Raw genomic sequence first — 25,235 nt, 5'->3', positions numbered from 1 at the left:
TTCTAACAGTGGTACGTTCCAATCGGACACCTGCAGGAGATCGGTAGTAAGTTGGGAAGTGGAGCAGGGAAGTGAAATTGACGTGAATGACAATGATGACTGGGAGGCATGAGGCAGGAAGTGAGTCTGGATCTGGTGGTGCAAGGCTCAGTGTCGCTGCTAATGGGTCAGCCTTTACTGCAAACTGTTTACATTGGCTCACACACAATTCCTGGGCAATTCATGGCAATGACACTGTTCCTCTTCGTGTGAGATTCCCTTTGTGTGTATTAAAGCCGTCAATAAGCCCCAAGAGAATGAACAACTTCCCCTCTGTCCTGTTTTTTAAACAGATACAACTATCTGTTTGAAGCCAATGTAAGAGAAGATTGCCCTTTTCTGTGCCTTTGCATTGAAGAATGTTCAATCGTGAAATGTCTGGTTTTGCAAAAGCGGGGGTTGATTGTAAATCACACTGAGTAATATTGATACCGAAATGTATTTCCGAGTTACTGTGGTCATGTGGTTAAGGAACTGCACATATGGCCGTCCCTTAGTTATTTCAAACCCCTCCTTGGGAAGCAGCTGACCATAGGGTCCAATCACAGCTGCGCCCGCTTGTTGTATTGAAGGGTCATAGGTTCACCTTTTATTAAGGGTCGTGTTACTGATGAAGGGACTCAGCATCCTGTTTGAGTTCGAGCCTGTTATGGTTTGGCAAACCCACTCCATTTTCCTGGTTTAGTTCCAGCAGTGCATGTTGTCCTTCCTAACCAATACCTGGAGTTTCTTGCCGCTGTTCCAAAAGCACTCCTTCTTCTCCTCCACTTTTATTCTCTCTCCTTCATTCCAAGTTTGGTGGGAATAACGAGGTGAGGCAGGAGACACTGCAGAAAGGCCGTGGGATGTTGTGGTTATGGCACAGAAACCACGGGTGGATCACCCTCATTCTCTGCTGTCGCCATTCATTCATTTTACAGCATCAGTAATGCCTCCATATTCTCCTTTGTTGTAGTTTATCTTCTATTGGATAAGGAATGCAACTTTAATTTCGAAAGGGTTACAATATTTCGAGGAAGAACTTGCTCCTTATGTCACATCCAAATGGCAGACGTATTATCCGTAGAGTGTGAGCCAAGTTTTCCAGTCTCCTCCCAGGTTCCAGAAAACCTCTCAGCAGCTCCATTCTCAAACTATCCCTGAAAGTCAGGCTTTTCATAGAGTAGGAATGGGAAATGAGGGATATTGGCAAATAAAGGGTCAAAGAATATGATAAAGGGTGAGGGAGATACACAGAGATAAAGACAGAAAATTAGAGACTCATCTTGAGGGAGACCCTGAAAGAATCAGATCTCGGGTCGACATGGCTGCTAACTGGCAAAAACAAAAGGACTTTGATAACTATACTCATTCGACAGATAAAACTGACCATTATCCCGGCATTGTGGTCTAGAAATGAAGAACTAATCTGGTTCTGTCGTTGTGAATCATTGTCTCTGTTTCTCCCCACAGATATTGCCAGGACTATTCAGTTTGCACCTCAATTCTTGTTTTTGGTTCAGATTTCCAACATCTGCATCTCTTGGTTTTCTGTTCAACTTTAAAACGGTTGGCACAAAACCGATGTTCTGCCAGCTTTGGAAAAGTGGTCAGACATATTCTTACCACGATGTGTGTGCAGAACAAAGCACGCATTCCTTGACCGGGAATAGAACCCGTGTCACGGCGGTGAGAGCACTAAATGCTGGCGACTAGACTCCAAGGGAAGGCAGAAGGCGCCCTTACATTAATTACGAATGAAAACACTTTTGCCTTTTCATTTCTGATCAGTCTTGCTGCAGATTAGGTCCTCCTTGTCTTCAAGCTTCCACAGAGTGGGAAGAGACCGTTCGGCCCATCGTACATTGTAGCTCATCAGGCATCCATGTATTCGAGTTCAAGTTTCTAGTTTTGGCTCAAAATGTTATGTGTCCTGATGTTTCCAGAGCAAATATCAACGCGATTCTCACTGTGAATTTAAACGACACGACAATGGGACTGAGGTTTAACATGGTCACACTGTGTTGGAACCACCTTGAGGACCTGAACCTCATTTTCACCCACAGAGGGAGACACACAGAAACATATCCCGAGAGGTACAGATGTCTCAGGATCATACCAGCTCCTTGTGCTTCACTTCCGCTCTCTGCTCCACCCAACAGCTTCTCTGACAAAGGCAGCTTGAGGTGGAACACTCGCCAGTTTGACAGGCAATGAGAGATGTGGAGCAGAGCTGGAATTTAAAATGGACAATAGACCTAAATGCAAGTTTTAAATTCGAAACCACACTGATCCAAACCATTCAGATCCTCAGAACCTGACAAAACAGGACCAGCCATACACCTGTCTGACATTGAGCTGTAATGGACCCAAAAACAACATTCCATTTGAATACACACTGATCCAATACCTGCAGCTCGGAAGAACCGAAGGAAATAGCAACTGACAACATGTAATTGGCTGAACTAACACGTTACACTCGAGACATGTAGGATGTAAACCTACAATCGTCTGATTCAAAGTCAGATGTTTGATCTATTGCTTCACTAGCCGGATGCACACACACACACGCTGGACACCTTTCCGTATGTGATGTAAACATGGAGATCTGGGAAACAACATTCATAAGGTGATCAACCAGCAAAGATAATCCACTTTGTGTAACAGGGCCTTTCAATGGCAAAGCAAATACATTTGTCCTCAGGTACCTGCTTCGGTGTCGCCTGTTCTTCTGCTGGACGTCTCCAGCATTTTATTCACAGTCACTGCGCTGTCTTTTGATGCACTCCACTGAACTGTACTTTCATACTTGGATTTAGTGTCAATTCCAGTCAAGATCCTGAACAAATTCAGCGAGAAACCTCTGGTCATTTACAACATGGAATTTGGAATCAGACGTTTTGAACGAAGGATTTATTGGGGCCGCCCTATCACCGCAGATCAACGCCTCAAAACGAGCCGCTGTTAGTATCAAACTGTTCTGTACCTTCCTGCAGTAAATCAGGTTAGCACAGCTCCGCTTTCTTCACATTGAAACCAGGGCAGCAATATGAATTGTTTGGAAACTTAGAGAGAGAAACATTGCTGCTGAAGATGATGATAACGTGAAGATCATACACAGAGTCTGGACAGATCAGGTCACAAGTGTTACTGTCAGCTTCAGTAGGGTCACTGGTTCGGAGTCTGAGTTTGTAATGCCCAGACCGGGATACAAATCCCAGTCAGGAAATGAAGATTTATTTCTCTTCTTGTGAATTATCTTATTGAAAGCTAACTCCTGCTTCCTCACAGAACACAGACCCAGACCAACCCAGTGATTGTTTGCATCTATCGAGAAGGACAATAGCAACAGATACACGAGAGAACTGTAACCACAAATCACCCATCTCGGACCTCGCCTTTCTGAGTTGGAAATATCTTGCTACTCCTACAGTGCTTTTGGGTCTAGATCCTGGAACTCCCTCCCTAACAGTATCATGGCTGTACCTTGAGTTCTTCCAGGGTTCTGTAAAGTAACTCAACATCTCAATCTCTGGGGTAAATAGGGATGGACAGTGATTCCTATCTCATTGAGTGGCAACCTCCGCCACGAATGAGTTTCAAACAGTGTGTTTCGATTTACTATCGCGTGGAAACAGGCCCTTCGGGCCGACACTGTCCCTCGAGACAGTAACCCACCCAGACCCATTTCCCTCTGGCTAATGCACTTAATACTTTTGGCAATTCAGCATGACCAATTCATTCTAAACTACACATCTTTGAACTGCGGAAGGAAGCCCACGCAGACACGGGGAGAATGTGTAAACTCCATACAGAGAGTTGCCGGAGGCTGGAATTGAACTTGAGACCCTAGTGCAGTGAGGCAGCAGTGTGAACCACTGAGCCACCGTACGACCCCTACTCGTTTAAAGTTACTGTGTATTAAGTATGGGACAACACTTGATCAATTGTCAGCTCCATACTTCATTCCCAACTTCGGGAAGGCTGACCCCACGATTAATGGGACGAGGAAAACTCCACTTGCTGCAACAGTGAGAAAACTGATTCCTCACCAGGAGGCGAACAGGGAAAGCAAAAAGAAAAGGCACTGTGTGTTTTCATCATGAAACCGCTTTTGTCTTTTCATCTGTGATCATTTTAGCTGCAGATTAGTTTCTCCCTTTCTTCCGATTTTTTAAGCGTGAATAAGACCTTTCGGCCCATCTGCAGTGCGGGTCATTAGACTTCCATCTATTCTAGTCCCAGTTCCCATAAACCTGCGTTTCTGATGTTACCAGGGCGAATCTAAATGGGGTTCTCCCTGTGATCTTAAATGACACAACAATGGGACTGAAGTTGGACATGGTCACATTATGTTGTAACACCGCCGAGGAACTCAACCTCATATTTACCCACAGATGGAAACAAACAGAGGGCTCAGGATTAGTCCCATTCCATATGCTTCCCATCCGCCAGTTTCTCCGACCAGCTCACCGCAGCTGGTCAAAGAGGTCTGCAGCACAGAAAATGCCCTTCGGCCCATCAAGTCTGCACCAGTCGAAGACTGGCCCCTGACTGTTTTCATCTCGTTTTCCAACGGTTGGCTCGTAGTTCCAACAAAGTTGGGATGGAATTGTTCAATCCATAGTGTCTCAACTTTCTCTGGAGATTTCTGCATGTTTCACTCTGAAGGGCAGAGGGTTGCAGATTGCCCACATTCGCGACCTGTCTGAAATGTCTTTTTTCCCTTCTCCTGTGTTTTGTATGTGAAAGATGAAGATAGGGTGTAATCTCCCTTTTTATTTGTTGACATTACTGAATCGTAACCGGTAGGATTCCAGGCTGTGAGGGGAAAGCCAAATGAATTTCAAGTCCATTGCCTTAAACACACATCGACGATTACAGAACCACACTGTCCTCTTCATTTTCCAGGTGTCTCTCATTGTGGAGCTGAGGAAGAGTGAATCATTATCGGGTTGGTTTGAATCCAATCACTTCACAGTTTGTAAAAGCGTTAAATGTTGGTGCATGGTGGGACTGGTTGTATCATCCTGACAGATGGAACGGGCATTTATTTATAACCAAGAACAAGAATTGCAAGAGAAACTCAGCAGATCTTACAGCATCTGTGCAGAGAAAATCAGAGACAACATTTCAAAACTTCATCAGAACTCGGTAATCTCCCACAGGTCCTGCCAAACCCGTTAGATTGGACAGCAGCTTCTGTTTTTGTTTCAGATTCCAAGAATCCACAGTTCTTTACATGAACCATTAAAGCAATGCAGAAACTTCTTTGTGGTTCCTCACACGAAAGGGTTCCGTTTGGAGAACATTTTCCTGACCCCACTCGACACACGAAACAGTGCAGCATCCAAAACAGATGCAGCAAGAACAACCATCGCTGTCGCCCTGGGGGCTCTTGAACCGGGAACCTTTCATTTAACAGCCCAATGCGCTGAAACCTTTAACCTCACACCTTGCACGATCCTCTAAAGCAGGCTGTGACTGACTTCCCACTTCAGACTGCCCTTCCCAGAACGTCAACTGTCCTCTATCAGTTTTACTTTGCCAGAATATAGACTGAGACATTCATTATGGCGACATGGGAACAGTCTGATCCCACCCACTACAGACACACCCATGACACTGGGAACCAGCTCTCCTCCAACCGGGACCATCTCCCTTCGAGCCTCCCAGTGTCTTGTGTGGTCCCGAGTTATTTCATTGATCTAGAGTCCAGATGAGATTTGTATTCCTCATGTACAGGAACGAGAATTCTTTCAATGTATCCGATCAGTTCATGTGGTGTCCTCTTCAAGAAGAGGAAGGTGTCTTGACTGTTTCTGCTCAGCCCGACAGTTCACCCTTCTTCATTCTCCTCTGATTCCATTTCCCAAAGAGTTCCCGAAGATTCACAAAGCTGGGAACTGTGTTATAAGGGATGCGCCTTCAACATTTGTGCATCTGCCAACTGACGATATTTTCCCAAAATCTCTTCACAATCCTCTGTCTTACACCGTGTCCAGGGATGAGAAGTCCCGTTTTGTGGAGAGATTCCCGAGGCTGGTGAGTTTCTCTTTGGGGTAAAGATGGTTAACCGGCAATTTCCTGCGGCTGTTTATAATGATGGGAGTGGGAACCGTGGGCATGGGCACTTTGACGGGCAGGACCAAGTGTTACCCCTGACCAGAGGCAGTGAACAGAGGGACTGAAATTAAAGGAATCGAATGAAAAGCAGCACTTCTGCGCAGTACATTCACAGAACACTGCAGGAGCTCGATGGGTCTAGCAGTCTCTGTGAACAGAGAAACAGAAATAACGGTTGGAGTGTGGGATATTTCTTTTTGAGAACTCGAGCAGCCAAAGTCTAATCAAATGATTGGCCTGACTTGCAGAAGTTTGAGCGAGAATGTGCCCTGCAGGGGGTCGTTCAAGATGTAGTCGGCAGGTTTCGACCCTGCATGGGGACACATTAATGGATTACTAACCCATCTCCTTAATCACTGGGGCACGACAATTCCAGGAGGCACACGAGCTCCACATCTTTCTGCTCCAGAACACTCCGGTTTTCTCCAGCAGAGTATTGTACCCTGAACCCCCAGGACCAAGGTGAGGATGCCAACACGTACACGGACAGGAACGGCAGTGAGAGTGAGGGCAACAGCTGCCATTGTCGTATGGACATCCACAAACACTCCCTTTGAAAAGGACTTTGTCCATATGAAAGTCTGTACAGCAGTATAACCCGGGGCCCAAACAGACTGCGCTGGGGATTCATATTCCAGACAATTTACGGTGGGCACCGTTTTCCCTGAAAGTGAGTGGGGATTGATATTTCATTGCTGATGTGAAACCAGATCCTACACTGAATCTGCTCGCCGGTTTTTGTTGCTGTGGTGAAACGGTGGGCAATCACGGTGTGAAACGTTGTTCTAGCTCTCTGGTTTCCTTCATTCCTGTCCTGGTCAGGGAGGCTGGGGATTGGTCCTCTCCATCAGATGGAGGGACCAGCGCATTGTTGACCCAATTTAATCAAGAATGGAATTGATCATCTTCACTTCTCATGGTTCATTGTTGTTCTGGTTTGTTGGATGTTACTTGAGCACTTTCTGGGACTTGACAATGCATTAAAGCTGCAGTATGTTTGGAAGCACGGTTTGGATTTGTCTCGCTACCATTTGTGTGTGAGCAGTACATGACATAGATGACTCGCACTCCCTCAAAGTCAGCATGTCAGTGTGTCTGGCAATGGTTCCGCCTTTTCTGTTTTGCTTCTGTTCCACGCTAAGAGCTGTCAGTATTTGAATTCGCTGGAGTGCTGAGGGGGTCACACAATTTGTGTGGTATTTTTCTTCAGGCCAAACTCCACCCTCCAGGAAATATCGCCAAACGCGCTGAGTAACAAACAGCATGCGTTTTTTTTTATCAAATGGCCTATTCAAGCTGGTGTCAGCTTTTGGAGCGTCTCAGAGTTGCCATTCACGGAAACAGACCCTGCTATCTAACTTGCCACTTCTAAACAAATAACCGAAATTAATCTAACCAATATTTGCCAAAATTTGTCCCTTATCTCGCCGAACCCTTTCAGATGCCTTTGAAATGTTGTGAGCGCACCAGTCTCTGCCCCTAAATATGGCAATTCATTCTGTACACACGGAAATGTCTGTTTTCAAAACAAGTGTCCCTCACATCCCCTTTAAATATTACTGTTCTCACATTAAACCAATGTTATCTCACTTTGAACTCATGTGCCTTGTGAAAAATTACTCCCTGACTCTTTTCTCTGTCCGTCTGCCCCCTGACTTTAAAATTCTGTAAGGCCATTCCTCTGCCCTGAAGCTCCAGGGAAAACTGTCGAAGTCTATTCAGCTTCGTGCTATTGTCCAAACAGTGCAAACCTTGCAAACCCTTTCAAATACTTTCGAAATTGTTCCACGTTTGTTACTGAATGCGCGATCTGTTCGTGCCTGAAGTGAAGCGATGCTGAAACACTAGTAATGACAATTTTGGAAGCTTGTCTCAGTGCGGTAGCGTGGCCGAGTGGTCTAAGGCGCTGGATTTAAGCTCCAGTCTCTATCGAGTCGTGCGTTCGAATCCCACCGCTACCAAGGTGGGGGCTGTGCTGCTGCAGGCAATAGAACATAGGGAGCATATGTGTTTTCGTCGTTTTGGCTGTAGCTGCCCAGGCCTCTGATCCAGGCTGACTTGGAAAACAGTGTGAGTCCTTGCTGTCGGACCCTCCTCAAGACCTCTGCTTTCGGACATACTCGCGGCCAGTTTCTGTGTCTCAAATAGTCACTGCATTTGTCTGAAAGTTTGGTGGTTCGAGCCCGACCTTACCACCGAGCATCAACAATTTCAGTTCAAGCATTGAGACCAACCATATCCCGACACTGCAACCACAAGAACCCACCCGAGTCTGCAGCTGGATGTGGCCCCAATCTCTCCAAGGCCCCGCTGCCAACAGAAAGCGGCTACTGCAGCTTCAATCAGCGGCTTCCTGCTCAGCCCTGGGACACAGCACATGGAAAATCCTTCCCCAGGAACGGCTCTTCCCGTGTGAAAGGGACAACCATTCCACTTTAAATTGGACACGGCTTCAGAGGATTGTTCCTGTTCTTGGAACGTTTCATAAACAAAACTCCTGTCTCGCAAATAAGGAGGGGGAAAAGTTGTTGGCAGGAAGAATAGAGAAAGTGTTGACTGTGAGGACTCTGTCTCGTCAGCAGATAGGATTCCTTACACTCGGAACTGGAATGATTGGGTTTCCTTCGGGAATTTCCCAATTGATTTACCGTCTGCCAGAGAGACTGGGAATCACTCCGGAGACATAAAGATGAGGATAAAAATATGAAAATATTTATATTGAGTCTTAAATCCAGAGACAAGTGTTAAATCGATAATAATGTTCTGAAGGAATAATAGCTGAGAAATGGAAAGTGTGAATGATAACATTTGTGATTGGGAGGAATGAACTGGATCCTTGTAAATTGCAATGCCGGGTGAAATATGCTCAGTATGAAATGACACACTCATCAATCGTGAGCCAGGCCCAGCTACTTTAGTCGGTAGAGCATGAGATGCTTCATCTCAGGGCCGTAGGTTCCAGCCTCCCGATGGGCCCTTTCCCTCCTTTAAAGAAATCCATCTCTCTGCTCCCCTTGCAGTATTGCAACCCAGTGTAGGGGTTGGTTTGGACACGTCGATCCGACTGTGTTTGATCACACCTCGGTTTCTGAGTGAAAGCTGTCTCCACTTGCCCATAAGATGGAATCCTATCTGCTGACGAGACAGAGTCCTCACAGTCAACACTTTCTCTATTCTTCCTGCCAACAACTTTTCCCCCTCCTTATTTGCGAGACAGGAGTTTTGTTTATGAAACGTTCCAAGAACAGGAACAATCCTCTGAAGCCGTGTCCAATTTAAAGTGGAATGGTTGTCCCTTTCACACGGGAAGAGCCGTTCCTGGGGAAGGATTTTCCATGTGCTGTGTCCCAGGGCTGAGCAGGAAGCCGCTGATTGAAGCTGCAGTAGCCGCTTTCTGTTGGCAGCGGGGCCTTGGAGAGATTGGGGCCACATCCAGCTGCAGACTCGGGTGAGTTCTTGTGGTCTCAATGCTTGGACTGAAATAATTGTGGTTCGGTGCTAAGGGCGGGATCGAACCACCAAGCTTCCAGCCAAATGCAGTGACAATTTGATACACAGAAACTGGCCATGCAGATGTCCGAAAGCAGAGGGGTTGAGGAGAGTCCGACAGCAAGGACTCACACTGTTTTCAGACTCAGTTGACCTGAGCAGCGGCAAACACAACAACGAAAACGCAGACAGCCTGCAGAGGTTCTGCTGTTTGCAGTGAAGCAACCGCTGGTAGCGGTGGGATTCGAACCCACGACTCGTTAAAGACTGGAGCTTAAATCCAGCGCCTTAGACCACTCGGCCACGCTACCACAAAGGAGCAGAGCGCCAAAATCTCATTACTAGCGTTTCAGCATCGCTTCACTTCAGGCACTGACAGATCGCGCATTCAGTAACGAACGTGGAACAATTTCGAAAGTATTTGAAAGGGTTTGCAAGGTTTGCACTGTTTGGACAATAGCACGAAGCTGAATTGGCTTCGGCAGTTTTCCCTGGAGCTTCAGGGCTGAGGAATGGCCTTACAGAATTTTATAAAGACATGAGGGAGACGGACAGAGAAAAGAGTCAGGGAGTAATTTTTCACAAGGTACTTGAGTTCAATGCGAGATAACATTGGTTTAATGTGAGAACAGTAATATTTAAAGGGGATGTGAGGGACACTTGTTTTGAACAGAGACATTTCCGTGTGTACAGAATGAATTGTCATATTTAGGGGCAGAGACTGGTGCGCTCACAACATTTCAAAGGCATCTGAAAGGGTTCGGAGAGATAAGGGACAAATTTTGGCAAATATTGGTTAGATTAATTTCGGTTATCTGTTTAGCAGTGGCAAGTTAGATAGCAGGGTCTGTTTCCGTGCTTGGCAACTCTGAGACGCTCCAAAAGCTGACACCAGCTTGAATAGACCATTTGATAAAAAAAACGCTTGCTATTTGTTACTCAGCGCGTTTGGTTATTTTTCCGGGAGAGTGGAGTTTGGCTGAAGAAAAATACCACACAAATTGTGTTACCCCCTCAGCACTCCAGCGAATCCAAAAACTGACAGCTCTTAGCGTGGAACAGAAGCAAAACAGAAAAGGCGGAACCATTGGCAGACACACTGGCATGCTGACCTTGAGGGAGTGCGATTCGTCTATGTCATGTACTGCTCACACAAACGGCAGCGAGACAATTCCAAACCGTGCTTCCAAACATACTGCAGCGTGTTTGGCGGAGCTGGGAAGATGGTTTGCAGCATTTTCCTCACATTTCTGGGTGACATCCTCAGGGCTGCAGAGTCTGTTGTGAAGCGCTGCTGTCCTGGGGCAGTTGGAATTGATTTGGTTTCATTCCCGCTCCTTCCGGTTTTTGGGGTTACAGACTGGGTCCAGATGAATCTGTTTATTGATGGAATCCGCGGATGAGTGCCCTGCTTCTAGAAATTCTCTCTCTGCCTTCTGTTAGCCCTGTCATATTACAATTGTGCTGTTCTCACCAAACCTTGCCGTCTGGACGGATTACTACTCGGGACAGCTGGTCCGTGACAATTCGGGACTGTCGCACAATTTCTTTGCCAAGAATGGATATCCCCCCGATTTCATTCCCAGATGTCTGGCACACACGAAGTTCACAACGAGGATATTCCACCAGGCAATTTGAAAAGCATACTCCCCTTTATTAAAATAAATTGCTGGGAATTGACAGTCAGACTCCTCTGAACACACTGGGTTACAACAGACACATAAACCGACAGCCTCACTCAGACAAAACTCCCCAGAACACAACACCCAATACCCATCATGTACCAACGTGGCAGCATCTGTGGAGAGAAACAGGTTTAATGTTTCAGATTGACAGAACCAGACTAGTTATGCATTTTATTGTTTTAATGCTAGAGTAATTGTCTGTTTTACTTAGCAAATCAGCATATTTATCAGAATATTACATTAGTCGCGAAAAGTCAACTTTCTGAATGTCAACCGACTTTTCTGGTTGTAATGCTGATTCCGTTGCCTTGAGCTGCTGAAACGCTGGCCTTCAATTGTTCTTTTTTATTCCCCTTTCTGTCAGTGAGCACCCATTTTAAATGGAGAGTTTCTATTCCGTTGCCTTGAGCTGGTGAAACGCTGGCCTTCAATTGTTCTTTTTTATTCCCCTTTCTGTCAGTGAGCACCCATTTTAAATGGAGAGTTTCTATTTTCAGGCTCGCCCTCAATATGCGTCTCTACTCGTCTATCATTTCCTCTGCGTATCAACCTCACTCTCTTCCACATGCCCCCACTCTCTGTCTATCAATATCCCTTATTTTCCATTTCTGCTGTGTGAAAAGTCTGACATTCGGAGATAGTTTGAGAGTAGACCTCCTAAGCATAATTGCCAAAATTGTTTGGTGCATTAGCCAGAAGGAAATGGGTCTGAGTGGGTTACTCTCTGGAGGGATAGTGTGGGGCCGATGGGCCTGTTTCCAAGCGATAGGGAATCTAAACACCCTGTTCGAAACTCATTCGTGGCGTAGGACGCCATTCAATTCCATTCCAGGACCTAGAACCAAAAGCACTGTCGGAGCAGCGAGATATTTCCAACTCAGAAAGGTGAGATCCGAGATGGGTGATTTGTGGTTACAGTTCTCTCGTGTGTCTGTTGCTATTGTCCTTCTAGATAGATGCAAACAATCACTGGGTTGGTCTGGGTCTGTGTTCTGTGAGGAAGCAGGAGTTAGTTTTCAATAAGATAATTCACAAGAAGAGAAATATATCTTCATTTCCTGACTGGGAATTGTATCCCGGTCTGGGCATTACAAACTCAGACTCCGAACCAGTGACGCGACTGCAGCTGACAGTAACACTTGTGACCTGATCTGTCCAGACTCTGTGTATGATCTTCACGTCATCATCTTCTTCAGCAGCAATGTTTCTCTCTCTAAGTTTCCAAACTATTCATATTGCCGCCCTGGTTTCAATGTGAAGAAAGTGGAGCTGTGCTAACCTGATTTACTGCAGGAAGGTACAGAACAGTTTGATACTAACAGCGGCTCGTTTTGAGGCGTTGATCTGCGGTGATGGGGGGGGGGGGGGGGGGCACAAATAAAGCCTTGATTCAAATCGTCTGATTCCACATTCCTTGTCGGAAATGACCAGAGGATTCTCGCTGAATTTGTTCAGGACCTTTACTGGAAGTGACACTAAATCCAAGTATGAAAGTACATTACAGTGGAGTGCATCATAAGATAGCGTAATGACTGTGAATAAAATGCTGGAGACGTCCAGCAGAAGAACAGGCGACACAGAAGCAGGTACCTGAGGACAAATGTATTTGCTTTGCCATTGAAAGGCCCTGTTACACAAAGTGGATTATCTTTGCTGGTTGATCACCTTATGAATGTTGTTTCCCAGATCTCCATGTTTACATCACATATGGAAAGGTGTCCAGCGTGTGCGTGTGTGCATCCGGCTAGTGAAGCAATAGATAAAACATCTGACTTTGAATCAGGCGATTGTAGTTTTACATCCTACATGTCTCGAGTGCAACGTGTTAGTTCAGCCAATTGCATGTTGTCAGTTGCTATTTTCTTAGGTTCTTTCGAGCTGCAGTGATTGGATCAGTGTGTATTCAAATTGAATGTTGCTTTTGGATAATATTTTGAGCCAAAACTAGAAACTGGGACTGGAATACATGGATGTCCGATGAGCTGCAATGTACGATGGGCCGAACGGTCTCTTCCCACTCTGTGAAAGCAGAAGGCTAGGAAGACCTAATCTGCAGCAAGACTGATCAGAAATGAAAAGGCAAAAGTGTTTTCATTCTGAATAAATGCAAGGCCGCCTTCTGCCTTCCCTTGTCGTCTAGTAGCCAGCATTTGGCTCTCTCGCCGCCGTGACACGGGTTCTATTCCCGGTCAAGGAATGCGTGCTTTGTTCTGCACACACATCGTGGTAAGAATATTTCTGACCACTTTTCCAAAGCTGGCAGGACATCGATTTTGTGCCAACCGTTTTAAAGTTGAACAGAAAACCAAGAGATGCAGATGTTGGAAATCTGAACCAAAAACAAGAATTGACGTGTAAACTGAATAGTCCTGGCAACATCTGTGGGGAGAAACAGAGACAATGATTCACAACGACAGAATCAGATTAGTTTTTCATTTCTAGACCACAATGTCGGGATAATGGTCAGTTTTATCGGTCGAATGAGGATAGTTATCAAAATCTATTTGTTTTTTGCCAGTTAGCAGCCATGTCGAACCGAGATCTGATTCTTTCAGGGTCTCCCTCAAGATGAGTCTCTAATTTTCTGTCTTTATCTCTGTGTATCTACCTCACCCTTTATCATATTCTTTGACCCTTTATTTGCCAATATCCCTCATTTCCCATTCCTACTCTATGAAAAGCCTGACGATCAGGGATAGTTTGAGAATGGAGCTGCTGAGAGGTTTTCTGGAACCTGGCAGGAGACTGGAAAACTTGGCTCACACTCTACGGATAATACGTCTGCCACTTGAATGTGACATAAGGAGCCAGTTCTTCCTCAAAATATTGTAACCCTTTCGAAATTAAAGTTACATTCCTTATCCAATAGAAGATAAACTACAACAAAGGAGAATATGGAGGCGTTAATGATGCTGTAAAATGAATGAATGGCGACAGCAGAAAATGAGGGTGATCCACCCGTGGTTTCTGTGCCATAACCACAACATCCACGGCCTTTCTGCAGTGTCTCCTGCCTCACCTCGTTATTCCCACCAAACTTGGAATGAAGGAGAGAGAATAAATGTGGAGGAGAGGAAGGAGTGCTTTTGGAACAGCGGCAAGAAACTCCAGGTTGGTGTATTGGTTAGGAAGGATAACATGCACTGCTGGAACTAAACCAGGAAAAAGGAGTGGGTTTACCAAACCATAACAGGCTCGAACTCAAACAGGATGCTGAGTCCCTTCATCAGTAACACGACACTTAATAAAAGGTGAACCTACGGGCCTTCAATACAACAAGCGGGCGCAGCTATGATTGGACCCTATGGTCAGCTGCTTCCCAAGGAGGGGTTTGAAATAACTAAGGGACGGCCATATGTGCAGTTCCTTAACCACATGACCACAGTAACTCGGAAATACATTTCTGTATCAATATTACTCAGTGTGATTTACAATCAAACCCCACTGTTGCAAAACCAGACATTTCACGATTGAACATTCTTCAATGCAAAGGCACATAAAAGGGCAATCTTCTCTTACATTGGCTTCAAACAGATATTTGTATCTGTTTAAAAAACAGGACAAAGGGGAAGTTGTTCATCCTCTTGGGGAGTATTGATGGATTTAATACACACAGTGGTAATCTCACACGAAGAGGAACAGTGTCATTGCCATGAATTGCCCAGGAATGGTGTGTGAGCCAATGTGAACAGTTTGCAGAAAAGGCTGACCCATTAGCAGCGACACTGAGCCTTGCACCACCAGATCCAGACTCACTTCCTGCCTCATGCCTCCCAGTCCTCATTGTCATTCACGTCAATTTCACTTCCCTGCTCCACTTCCCAACTTACTACCGATCTCCTGAAGGTGTCCGATTGGAACCTACCACTGTTAGAAACGCATTCCTGGGATAATGATATCACACAATGGAATAGGACTCGCTGTCCATCCCTAAATCCCCCAGAGATGGAGGAGATGAGTTGCTTTTGTGAACCATTGAACTCCTTCACACGGAGGTACAGCCATTATGCTGCAAGTGCGGTATTTCCTGGATTTACACCCAGAGACACTGAAGGAACGCCAACATATTCCCAACTCAGGAAGGTGAGATGATTGGAGGGAGATTTGAAGGGGTCACTATCGTATCTGTCCACTGTCATTGTCCTTCTACATGGTTCAAGTAATCACTGAGCTGATTCTGGAGTGATCCCGGTCTGTCTTCTGTGTGGAACGGGGAATGCGTTTTCATTCAGACAATTCACATGAAGAGAATTAAACCTTCATTCCCTGAATGGGAACTGTATCCATGTCTGGACGATACAAACTTTGACTCCACAGCACGGGCCCCCGGTAATGCTGACAGTATCCAAAGCGACCTGAATTGTACACACCCTTGTGCCTGTCCATCCCTTCATAACCACCTTCGGCAACAAAGTTTCTCTCTTCAATTTTGCAAATGCTTCATATTATCGCCTTGGGTTTCAAAATAAAGAAAGTGGAGCTGTGGGAATCTGATGTTGGTCAGTCGGTGTAATGCAGGAATGTACAGAACAGGTTGACGCGGGCAGAGACCCGTTTTGAGGCGTGAGGTTGAAGTGAAGGGGTTCCACCAATAAAAAGCACTGTTCATCTCGTCTGATTCTCCATCCCGGGATTCAAATCAACAGAGGTTTCTCGCTGGACTGGTTCAGGATCTTGACGGGAAGAGGCCATGACGCAAGGTATGAAAAGATATTTCACTGGAGTGAATCAAAAAATCGCGGAGTGACTGTGAATAAAATGTTGGCAACTTCCAGCAGAGGCGCAGGCGACACTGAAGCAGGGACCTGAGGGTAAATATGTTTCCTTGGGCATTGAAAGACATTGCTTCACGGAGTGGGACATCCGATGGGAAACAGTGACGATAATTATTTTTACTGATTGTTCACCTTGTGAATACTGTTTCCCCCGATGTCCATGTTTCCATTTCATATCGACTCCCTGTCGGACCTCCGGCTGCCGCTGGGACACTGACATCATGGATAATGGCTCTGACTTTTGGTGAATCGAATCCTTCCTGATTTGTGTGCAATGTACTGCAGGGATTGGATCAGTGGGTCCCGAATTTGGGAGTATTGTACCTCAATGTGCGACAGATTTTGAGGAGCTGCAGACTTTGGATCAGTGTTTTTTCAAATTTGAAAGTTGCATGTGAGGCAATTGTCCATTTTAAATTCCAGCTCATCGCAACGTCTCTCATTGTCTGTAAAACTGGCTTTAGTTACACCTAAAGCTGCCTTTTGTCGGAGAAACGTGTGTGTGTGTGTGTGTGTGTGTGTGTGCTTGGTGGAGGGGGTGTCTTAAGTTGGTGGAGAGCGGTACTGAAGCACAAGGAGCTGGTATAATCCCGAAACCTCTGCACTCCCCCCACCCCCCACCTCCGGGAATGTGTGTCTGTTACTCACTCTATGGGTGAAAATATGACGGGATTTCACTTCGGTATGACGGTGTAGAACTCACTCCCATTGGTGTCTCGTTTAAGATCACAGGGATAATCTTTTCTGAATTTTGCGTTGAAAACATCAGAACACACAAGGTATCGTGCCAAAGCTGGACACTGGATCGAAAACAGACGGCTATCTGATGATCCATACTGCACGATGGGCCTAATGGTATTTTCCGACTGTGTTAAAAAAACCTCAAAGACAACGAGAAACTAATGTGCAGCGAAAATGATCCAAAATGAAATGTATAAGTGGTTTCATTGAGAATAAATGCGACAGTTTCTGTCTCCTTCCCTTTTAATCTCACGGTTAGGAGTTGGTGCACTATCTGAAGGGGAAAGGGTGATTCCTGGTCAGGGAATGGGCGATATGTTCTGCAAAGATATCTTGCTAACAGTATTTCTGACCGATTTTCTGTGGCCGTCAGGTCATTCGTTTTGTCTCAAACGTTGTTAAGAATAACATGAAACAAAGAACTGCAGATGTTTGAAATCCGAACCAAAACCAAGATTTGATAGAAAAACTCAGTAGGACAGTGGAGAGAAACAGAGTTAATGGTTCATATCAGCAGAGCGAGGTTACTTCGACATTTCTGTATTATATTTTTGGTAAAATGATCAGTTATCCCAGTCAGGATATTTACCAAAATCTTTCATTAACTTACAACCGTCAATGTTGAAAATTCAAAATGACGTGGTTGGCTGTAAGAATCATTCCGTTACCCGGAGCTGGTGAAAGGCTGTGCTTAATCGTTCCCTTTTTATTCCTATTTGTTTCTGTCAGTCAGCAGCCATGTCGATTGGAGAATTGGTCCTTTCAGTATCTCCCTCAATATGCGTCTCCATCTTTCTTTCTTTCTCTGTGAATGTCCCTGACCCTCTTTCACATTCTCGGACTCTCGGTCTGCCCCATATTCCTCATTTCCCATTTCTGCTCTTTGAAAAGTCTGATATTCGGAGACAAATTGAGAGTGGACCAGCTAACAGGCTTTCTGCCCCCTCGGGAGCATGTGTGGGATTGGGCTCACATTCTCCGAATAATGTGTCTGGCACTTATTCCTGAGGTGAGGAGTCATTCCTTCCTCCAAATATTACGATCCTTTCGAGTTCTAAATAGACTTCATAATCCACAAGAAAAGAAACCGCAATCACAGTGCAAACCACAACGACAGGAGAACAATGAAGTATTTCCTGTTGGTGTGGAATGAATGAATGTTGACAGCAGAGAATTAGGGTGAACAGCTCTTGGTGTCTGCGCCATTACTGCAACATTCACCGGCGAGTCTGCCATGTCTCCTGGCTCACCTCGTTATTCCCAACAAACTGGAAATGAACGAGGCGTAATAAAGGAGGAGGAGAAGCAGAAGTTCTTGTCAAACACAGGAAGGAAACTCCAGATTGAATTAATAGTTCGGAAGAAACAATATCCACTGGAGGAACTAAACCAGGGAGCAGATCAGGATCACCAAAATAGGCTGACACTCAAACAGGACGCATGGTTGACTGATGAGCAACACAGACTTGGGAGATTTTGAAACAACCATGTATTTGGTAAAATACTCAGGCACCACTACGATGTGAAATCTTGGTGGGCTGTTTATGATGTGGGTAAGTTCACGAACTGAGCCACGGCACCACACCACAAGTGGTTTTCTCATCCCAGTTCCTTCACCAATTGATAACAGGAACTGGGAATTGTGTTTTTGTTGCATTAATGTTGCTCAGTGAGAATTGCACTCAAACCCACTTTTGCAAAGACAGTTTATGGCTGAACGTTCTGCACTGAAATTGTACAGGAAAAGACAATCTCCTCTTCCATTGGCTTCAAACTAATATGTTCAACTGTTTAAACTGACAGGATAAAGAGAATGTATTCATCCTCTCAGGGCCCATTAACCCTGTTAATATACACAGGGAACCTCACAAAAAGAGGAACAGGGTCATTGTGCTAAACTGACCTGAACAGGGTGTGAGTTAGTGTAAACAATATGGAGTAAAGATTTGGAGGTGCCGGTGTTGGACTGGGGTGGACAAATTTAAATAATCACACAACATCAGGTTATAGTCCAACAGGTTTATTTGATAGGACCACCTTTTGGAGCGCTGTTACTTCATCAGGTGGTTGTGGGGCATAACATCATACCACACAGAATTTATCGTAAAAGATTACAGGGTGATGCCACTGAAATAAAATATTTAAAACTAAAGTGGATTGTCTGTTCAGTCTGTATACTTTTAGAAATACCATGTTAGATTTTGTTCTTTCATATGTAAACCGTACGTAAAAATAGCTAAATTCTCAGGTAAATCTTTAACAATAGGTGCCCCCTCAGCTCAGATTGAGCCTTGAAGGTGTGAGGTTGAAATCTGCCTGTGTCCCAATGTTCTGTCGTGGCAGAAGCTGGGGGTACCCTGCCTCATGGCTTTCAAGATGTATATGACATCGGCAGTGAGGTTCACACATCGGGTCCCATTGCCTAATATGATGGGAGATCCGGGTGTGTTGTCTTTGTGTATTTTTTGTAGGCAGTAGAAGTCGCCTGAATGAGAAGTGCATTTCAGAGATTAGATCAGAGTGGTGCTGGAAAAGCACTTCAGGTCAGGCAGCATCCGAGGGGCAGGAAAATACACGTTTCGGGCAAAAGCCCTTTATCAGGATTTCGGAGGTGCCGAGCACAGAAACAGGCCCTCCATTCCACCTCGTCCCTGCTGACCAGATAACCGATATTAATTAGCTATATGAGCCAACATTTGTTCCTTACCCCTCCAAACAATCCCTGACTACATTCCATCCAGATGCCTTTTAAATAGAGACATAGAGATGTACAGCATGGAAACAGACCTATTTATTGTTTCCACCAAATAAAGGAGCTGGAGAAGCGTCACTGCTTCCTCCTGTATTATAGAAAGTAAAGGAGCTGGAGCAGCGTCACTGCATCCTCCTGTATTATAGAAAATAAAGGAGCTGGAGCAGCGTCACCGCTTCCTCCTGTATTATGGAAAATAAAGGAGCTGGAGCAGCGTCACTGCTTCCTCCTGTATTATAGAAAATAAAGGAGCTGGAGCAGCGTCTCTGCTTCCTCCTGTATTATAGAAAATAAAGGAGCTGGAGCAGCGTCTCTGCTTCCTCCTGTATTATGGAAAATAAAGGAGCTGGAGCAGCGTCACTGCTTCCTCCTGTATTATAGAAAATAAAGGAGCTTGAGCAGCGTCACCGCTTCCTCCTGTATTATAGAAAGTAAAGGAGCTGGAGCAGCGTCTCTGCTTCCTCCTGTATTATAGAAAATAAAGGAGCTGGAGCAGCGTCACCGCTTCCTCCTGTATTATAGAAAATAAAGGAGCTGGAGCAGTGTCACTGCTTCCTCCTGTATTATAGAAAGTAAAGGAGCTGGAGCAGCGTCACTGCTTCCTCCTGTATTATAGAAAGTAAAGGAGCTGGAGCAGTGTCACTGCTTCCTCCTGTATTATAGAAAATAAAGGAGCTGGAGCAGCGTAACTGCTTCCTCCTGTATTATAGAAAGTAAAGGAGCTGGAGCAGCGTCTCTGCTTCCTCCTGTATTATAGAAAATAAAGGAGCTGGAGCAGCGTCACTGCTTCCGTCTGTTTTCTCGAAAATAAAGGAGCTGGAGCAGCGTCTCTGCTTCCTCATGTATTATAGAAAATAAAGGAGCTAGAGCAGCGTCACAGCTTCCTCCTGTATTATTGAAAATAAAGGAACCGGGGCAGCGTCTCTGCTTCCTCCTGTATTATAGAAAATAAAGGAGCTGGAGCAGCGTCACTGCTTCCTCCTGTATTATAGAAAATAAAATAGCCGGAGCAGCGTCACTGATTCCTCCTGTATTATAGAAAATAAAGGAGCTGGAGCAGCGTCACTGCTTCCTCCTGTATTATAGAAAATAAAGGAGCTGGAGCAGCGTCACTGCTTCCTCCTGTATTATAGAAAATAAAGGAGCTGGAGCAGCGTCACTGTTTCCTCCTGTATTACAGAAAATAAAGGAGCCGGAGCAGCTTCACTGCTTCCTCCTGTATTATAGAAAATAGAGGAGCTGGAGCAGAGTCACTGCTTCCTCCTGTATTATAGAAAATAAAGTAGCTGGAGCAGCGTCTCTGCTTCCTCCTGTATTATAGAAAATAAAGGAGCTGGAGCAGCGTCTCTGCTTCCTCCAGTATTATCGAAAATAAAGGAGCTGGAGCAGCGTCTCTGCTTCCTCCTGTATTAAAGATAATAAAGGAGCTGGAGCAGCGTCACTGCTTCCTCCTGTATGAAAGAAAATAAAGGAGCTGGAGCAGCGTCCCTGCTTCCTCCTGTATTATAGAAAATAAAGGAGCTGGAGCAGCGTCACTGCTTCCTCCTGTATGATAGAAAATAAAGGAGCAGGAGCAGCGTCACTGCTTCCTCCTGTATTATAGAAAATAAAGGAGCTGGAGCAGCGTCACTGCTTCCTCCTGTATTATAGAAAATAAAGGAGCTGGAGCAGCGTCACTGTTTCCTCCTGTATTATAGAAAAATAAAGGAGCTGGAGCCGCGTCACTGCTTCCTCCTGTATTATAGAAAATAAAGGAGCTTGAGCAGCGTCACCGCTTCCTCCTGTATTATAGAAAGTAAAGGAGCTGGAGCAGCGTCTCTGCTTCCTCCTGTATTATAGAAAATAAAGGAGCTGGAGCAGCGTCACCGCTTCCTCCTGTATTATAGAAAATAAAGGAGCTGGAGCAGCGTCACTGCTTCCTCCTGTATTATAGAAAATAAAGGAGCTGGAGCAGCGTCACTGTTTCCTCCTGTATTACAGAAAATAAAGGAGCCGGAGCAGCTTCACTGCTTCCTCCTGTATTATAGAAAATAGAGGAGCTGGAGCAGAGTCACTGCTTCCTCCTGTATTATAGAAAATAAAGTAGCTGGAGCAGCGACACTGTTTCCTCCTGTATTATAGAAAATAAAGGAGCTGGAGCAGCGTCACTGCTTCCTCCTGTATTATAGAAAATAAAGGATCTGGAGCAGCTTCACTGCTCCCTCCTGTATTACAGAAAATAAAGTAGCTGGAGCAGCGTCTCTGCTTCCTCCTGTATTATAGAAAATAAAGGAGCTGGTGCAGCGTCTCTGCTTCCTCCTGTATTATAGAAAATAAAGGAGCTGGAGCAGCGTCACTGCTTCCTCCTGTATTATAGAAAATAAAGAAGCTGGATCAGCGTCACTGCTTCCTCATGTGTTATAGAAAATAGAGGAGCTGGAGCAGAGTCACTGCTTCCTCCTGTATTATAGAAAATAAAGTAGCTGGAGCAGCGACACTGTTTCCTCCTGTATTATAGAAAGTAAAGGAGCTGGAGCAGCGTCACTGCTTCCTCCCTTATTATAGAAAATAAAGGATCTGGAGCAGCTTCACTGCTCCCTCCTGTATTACAGAAAATAAAGTAGCTGGAGCAGCGTCTCTGCTTCCTCCTGTATTATAGAAAATAAAGGAGCTGGTGCAGCGTCTCTGCTTCCTCCTGTATTATAGAAAATAAAGGAGCTGGAGCAGCGTCACTGCTTCCTCCTGTATTATAGAAAATAAAGAAGCTGGAGCAGCGTCACTGCTTCCTCCTGTATTATAGAAAATAAAGGAGCTGGAGCAGAGTCACTGCTTCCTCATGTGTTATAGAAAATATGTTGGCACTCCCACCAATTTTCCAATGTAATGTCACTCTGCATTGAGTCTCCCATTTATTGATTCCCACCAAATCTCCCAGTTACTCATACCCCTGTACTAATTCTTCTATTTACTGGTCCCCGAGCCCGATTCGACTATTAAAGGGTGCGCTACCCTCATTCTCCCATTTCCTGGTGCCATACACCCATTCTGTCATTTAGCTCCACTGTGCACCAGTTCATCCATTCAGTATTTCCCTGCAACAATTCTCCCATTTAGTAGTTCGCTGCCACAATTCTCTGATCTTGCGATCCCTGCATCAAATCTCCAAATTACCAACCTGACACATATCTTCCCTTTCGTGGTGAACTGCACCAACTCCCCCATTTCGTGTGCACTGTATTGAATCTGGACCACTAATCCTTTGCAACATTTGCCCTATTTACTGATTCGCTGCCCGTGTTCTCCCATTTGCTCCAATTCTCGAAGTTATCAGCACCCTGCACCAGGTCTCTCATTTACTGATACCCCACACCAATTCTCCAATTCAGTGTTGCTTAGCACCATTTTCCCCAATTCCTGAAGTCCTGAACAAGTTCTCCACTCAGTGTTGCCTTACACCAATCCTCATACTGACTGATGCTCTCGCCCAATTTAGGGGTGCGCTACTCTAAATCTCCCAAAAGGTAATGTCCTGTCCCAATTCTACCATTTAGTGCAACGCAGCATAACTCACCCAATTAGCACTGAACTGCACTAATTCACCCATTATCTGATGTCCTGTTGAAAATTCTCACATTTCGATAAGCCCTTGCGAAATTTATCCATTTAGTATTTTATTGCAATGACTCTTCAATTTAGTGTACAGCTTCCAGAATTATTAAATTTAGGCGGAGACAGGTTGGACTGAGGGGTCTGTTTCCATGCTGTACATCTCTAAGGCTGTAATTAGTGCTTTCCTTCCCTTCATCAGGAAGGGCTTTTGCCCGAAACGTTGATTTCGCTGCTCGTTGGATGCTGCCTGAACTGCTGTGCTCTTCCAGCACCACTAATCCAGTATTTAATTTTCAGCATCTGCAGTCATTGTTTTTACCTTGTTAATTTCACCAACTCACCCATTGAGGTTATCCTGCCCCAGTCCTCCCACTTAGAATTTAACGGCACCTGCATGAATTCTCCAATTATTGTTGTTCTGCAACAATTCCTTCAATTTAGTTGTTCCCTGATACACATTTCCAACGTACGGATGCCCTGCTGATTATATTTGTTCATTTAGTGATGTACTGACCTGACTCTCCAATTTACCGATGCTTCCAACATTTCTTTTTATTGATTCCCTGGCCCCTATTCCCCAATTTAGACATGCTCTGCTCCAATTTTCTAATATATAGACACTCCGACCAGTTTTCCAATGTAAGGGCACTGTGCACAGAATCTCCCATTTATTGAAACCCACCAAATCTCCCATTTACTCATATCCCTGTACTAATCCTTCCATTTACTGATGCCCAACCCCGATTCTACAATTTAAGGGTGCGCTACTCTAATTCTCCCATTTACTGTCGCCATGCACCCATTCTGTAATTTAGCTCCACTGTGCACCAGGTCTTCCATTCAGTATTTCCCTGCAACAATTCTCCCATTTCGTAGACCACTGAGAGAATTCTCTAATCTTGGCAATCTCTGCATCATATCTCCAAATTCCCCAAACTGCAAATATCCCCCCTTTCGTGGTGAACTGCACCAACTCCCCCATTTTGTGGTGCACTGTATTGAATCTGGACCGCAAATCCTTTGCAGCATTTGTCCTATTTCCTGATTCACTCTCCATGTTCTCCCATTTGCTCCAACTCTCGAAGTTATCAGCACCCTGCACCAGGTCTCTCATTTACTGATACCCCACACCAATTCTCCAATTCAGTGCTGCTTCGCACCATTTCCCCCAATTACTGATGTCCTGAACAGGTTCAGTCTTCCCTTACCCCAATCCCCATACTGACTGATTCCCTCGCCCAATTTAGGGGCGCCCTACTCTAAATCTCCCAAAAGGTAAAGTCCTGCTCCAATTCGACCATTTAGTGCAACACAGCATAACTCACCCATTTCGTGCTGAACTGCACTAATTGACCCATTATCTGATGCCCTGTTGCAAATTCTCACATTTCGATAAACCCTTTCAAAATGTATCCATCTGGTATTTTCTTGCAATGATTCTCCAATTTACTGTAGAGCTGACAGAATTCTTAAATTTAGGCGTGGAGAGTTGGACTGAAGGGTCTGTTTCTGTGCTGTCCATCTCTCAGGCTGTAATTAGTGTCCCGCTTCCCTACACCAATTCTCCCATTTCCCATTGAGGTTATCCTGCCCCAGTCCTCCCACTGAGAATTTCATGGCACCTGCATAAACTTTCCAATTATTGTTACCCTGCATCAATTCCTTCCAGTTAGTTGTTCCCTGATACACATCTTCTACGTACGGATGCCCTGCTGAATTGTTTTCATTTCGTGATGCTCTGAACTGAATCTCCAATTTACCAATGCTTACAATATTTCTTCTTTTTATTGATTCCCTGGCCCCTAATCCCCAATTTAATCATGCTCTGCTCCAACTTTCTAATACGTTGGCACTCCCACCAATTTTTTTAAAGTAACAGCACTGTGCACGAGATCTCCCATTTATTGATTCCCACCAAATCTCCCATTTACCCATATCCCTGTACTAATTCTTCTATTTACTGATGCCTGAGCCCGATTCTACCATTTAAGGGTACGCTACTCTAATTCTCACATTTACTGATGGCCCACACCAATTCTCCAATTCAGTGTTGCTAGCACC

General features: G+C 45.0%; 2 non-coding genes across 2 annotated transcripts; one reads left to right on the top strand and one right to left on the bottom strand.

Annotated features, from left to right (window-relative positions):
* Nucleotides 1-8,023: 8,023 nt before the first annotated feature.
* trnal-uaa (transfer RNA leucine (anticodon UAA)) lies at nucleotides 8,024-8,105 on the top strand. Its single transcript has one exon. It is a non-coding gene; the product is annotated as a tRNA-Leu (tRNA).
* A 1,757-nt stretch (nucleotides 8,106-9,862) lies between these two features.
* Nucleotides 9,863-9,944, bottom strand: trnal-uaa (transfer RNA leucine (anticodon UAA)). Its single transcript has one exon. It is a non-coding gene; the product is annotated as a tRNA-Leu (tRNA).
* Nucleotides 9,945-25,235: the final 15,291 nt, after the last annotated feature.

The sequence above is a fragment of the Chiloscyllium punctatum genome, chromosome 13, assembly GCF_047496795.1.
Source record: "Chiloscyllium punctatum isolate Juve2018m chromosome 13, sChiPun1.3, whole genome shotgun sequence".
Classification (NCBI taxonomy): domain Eukaryota; kingdom Metazoa; phylum Chordata; class Chondrichthyes; order Orectolobiformes; family Hemiscylliidae; genus Chiloscyllium; species Chiloscyllium punctatum.
This window is presented reverse-complemented; position numbering and strand designations above follow the sequence as displayed.